This window comes from Dipodomys spectabilis, unplaced genomic scaffold (assembly GCF_019054845.1).
Source record: "Dipodomys spectabilis isolate Male_0828 unplaced genomic scaffold, ASM1905484v1 ptg000108l, whole genome shotgun sequence".
Lineage (NCBI taxonomy): Eukaryota > Metazoa > Chordata > Mammalia > Rodentia > Heteromyidae > Dipodomys > Dipodomys spectabilis.
This window is the reverse complement of record NW_024870785.1, coordinates 21,539,132-21,542,685: the sequence shown is the minus strand read 5'-3', so window position 1 is coordinate 21,542,685 and position 3,554 is coordinate 21,539,132.

The window sequence follows — 3,554 nt, the reverse complement described above, 5'->3', positions numbered from 1 at the left end:
AAGTTTGCACAGCATTTTCCCTCAGCGGTGTGTGTGTGTGCTGGTCCTGAGGCTTGAACTTCGGGCCTTGGCACTGTCCCTGAGCATTTTTGCTCAAGGCTAGCTCTCTACTATGTGAGCCACAGTTCTACTTCTGTCTTTCTTGGTAGGTAATTGGATATTAGAGTCTTGTGGAGTTTCCTGCTTGGGCTGGCTTCGAACCGTGGTCCTCAGATCTCAGCCTCCTTAGTAGCTTGGATTACAGGTGTGAGCCACTGACACTTGATTTCTCATTTAATTTTCATTCTCCTAGCCACTCTAGAGTGGTAAGGCAGGTATAGTTTTCTATATATCTATATTGAGAATCACCAAGTAGCAGCAAATAAATCTGGGTGCGGACCAAAATCTTCTGATCTCTTAATCTTCACATACTTTCCCCCTTGGTTTGCTCAGAGCAGCCTCTGAATAATCCCACATCTTTTCCTCCACCTGAGCCTAGTAGCTCTGGACAGCCTCTTATTCCCGACAGCTTAGAATCCAATCAGAGATGTTTCCCACAGACACTGGGGGCAAGATCCTGAGCGAGCCTGTGCGTGTTCCTGGGAGAAGGGCTACCCCGTCAGGCTGTGTCTGAAGCACTGGGACCCAGAACTTGCACAATGCCCTGATAAGCTTCTTAGGAGGACTTGGGTATTAGCCAGGATTGGATATTCTCTCCCCCTTGCCACCCCAACATGCCCTTCACGTTCGACCCTGCCTTCGGTGAGGATTCTGCAGGGGGAAGAGGAATGGGGTGTTCCTTGCTGTCCAGCTTCATACCCCACCCTTCAAAACCCTGGATTTGGATACATTTCCAGAACTGAGAAGACACAGATGGGAAGATTTCAAGGTAAATGGCATGTAGGTAGCAGCATTCAGCCAGTACAGAGACAACACAAGGGCAGAGACCTGCCAAGAGTTCTGTAAACTTGCTACCAGGGGCTGAGTTTGACAAGGGGCAGGGTAGCTGGGGAGGGGAAGCAGAGAAAAACCATAACAGTCAGGATAAAGAAGGAAGTTCACAGCGATTTAATTCTTCCTCTTGGTTCTCTTTGCTTTTAAAGACAAATGCATTTGCATGTCTAATTAATTTTTTTTTTCTCTGGACCTCATTATCTTCTGGTCTTACTACACAGGGAATTGTAACACACAGATTCTATGGGTTATTCAGTTCACTGTGTGTCTGGGATTTGAACTCAGGGCCTTGGGCTTGCTAGGTAGGCATTCTACCACTTGAACCATACCTCCAGGTTTTTTTCCCCTCCAGGTTAGTTTTTTTTTTTTTTAAGGTTTTTGTTTTGTTTTGTTTTTAAGTTTGGCTGAGTTTTGTCTGTCATGGGGCAGGACGCTGTCCCTGAGCTCTTTTGCTCAAGGCTAGTGCTCTGCCACTTTGAACCACAGCTTCATTTCTGGTTTTCTAGTGGCTCATTGGAGATAAGAGTCTCACAGACTTTCCTGTCCAGCCTGGCTTTGAACCATGATCTTTAGATCTCAGCATCCTGGGTAGCTAGGATTACAGGTGTGAGCCACTAGCATCCATCTGAAGGCTGGTTTTTTTTTTTAATTAGCATGCATGAATAGAAAGACACTTCACTGTGACAATTCTATAGATGTATACAGTGTGCTGTGAACAAGGGTCACCCCTAGTGGAACTTCTTTTAACCCTTTCTTCCTCCTTCTTTCCTCTTCATTGTGCTATCTCCTCTAATATACATCTCCTCTAATCTACATCATATACTAATATAATATTAAATATATATACAAATATAAATACATATTTCAATTTTCTACACTTTCCTTTCTCCCTTACACTGATTCTCCCCACCCACCCCCACCAGACAGCCCTAAGCTACTTTTTAGATAGGGGATCATGTTTTTGCTTGAGGATATCCTGAACCATGATCTTCCCATATATGGCTCTCATAGAGCTATATTATGCACATGCCCAGTGATGTCTTGCCTAACTTTTGTGCGGGGGAGGGGGGGCGGTACCTGGGCTAGCCATGAACTATCATCCTCTCCATCCTCACTTCCTAAGTAGCTAAGCTTACAGGCATGAACTACCACACTCAATTTACTCAACTCACTTCTAATGTATTTCTGTTAGATGCATGCCTAATATTTCCTAGATTTTGTTTTCTAATATGTATAGATAGCCGTTAGACAGTTAATAAATATCAACTTGTACTGGGCCTCAATTTCCTTTATAACATGAGGGTGTGTGTGTGTGTGTGTGTGTGTGTGTGCTGGTCCTGGGGCTTGAACTCAGGCCTGGGCACTGTCCTTGAGTTTTTAAGCTCAAGGCTAGCACTCTACTACTTGAGCCACAGCTCCACTCTGGATTTATGGTGGTTAACTGGAATGAGTCTCATGGACTCTCCTGCCTAGGCTGGCTTTGAGCCATGATTCTCAAATTTCAGCTTCCTGAGTAGCTAGGATTACAGGCATGAGCCACTGGTGCCCAGTTTAACATGATGAGCTTTGAGTGTGGTGATCTCCTCTTCTGCATCCTTGTGTAAAATTAACCCCCATGTAACACTTGATAACCATCTAATACTCTTCACAGACATTAGCTGAAATTCTCTCAGCATCCCTGTGACCCAAGTATTATTACTGCCTATATGGATATTAGTATTAAAATTAAATTTAAAAGATAATATTAACATGACTCAAAGAACCAACCAAGAAGGCTAGACCATGTAAAGATGATCTCCCTGATCTTGGATCTCTTGGATCTTCCATTTCCTTTCCACAGATGTCCTTCCAGAGATGTCTTTTGCATGACCCATATGTCTGGTATCATGGCCATATCATAGATGAGGCTGTAAAGGGCCAGTCTTCTCAGGAGGCCACAGCTGGTAGACAGCAGAATTGAGAATCCAGACCTCTCCCAGTCTCCTCCCACCACACATACGTGGGGCCTTCCTATCCCTGGCAGAGCCATTCACTGCTGCCTGTCTTCTACAGTTTCAATCCCCACACCCTGATGCCTTTGATAAGCTGAGATGTGTGGCCTGGCTACCAGCTGTGCAAGACTGAGCTGCCAGCAGTTGAGGCTTGGACTTGAGTGAGGCATATCGGGAGATCCTCTGCAAGGGAGCCCATGAGGACTGAGTAGAACTCCACATAGCACCCGGGACTCAGCTCAGGGGCCTGGGCATGCCTATGCAGCAAGGAAACTCCTAGGTACCCTTTCTCCTAAGTGTAGGCATTGCCCACTGGATCAGAGAGCAGAAATGGTTTGCTCCAGCAGAAGCAAGTATGGCCCACCACAAAGCCCCCTTCCCTATATACTTTTGTATCCCTCCATGTCTCTCATCACTCCTTTCCAGATTACAGCGTAGTGCATCCCAGATCTCCTCTTTGAGTTAAATAACTTCTCATGACCTTCTTCACACCCTGCTAGGTTTGTGACTATCTCCTGGCTGGGCTTCATGGAGAAATCTTCTCTGCTCACCAATCTGAATCCCAGATCATCCTCCATCTCTCCAAGGACAGAATGAGTGGCCTTCTTTAACCAGACACAATTGGCCATT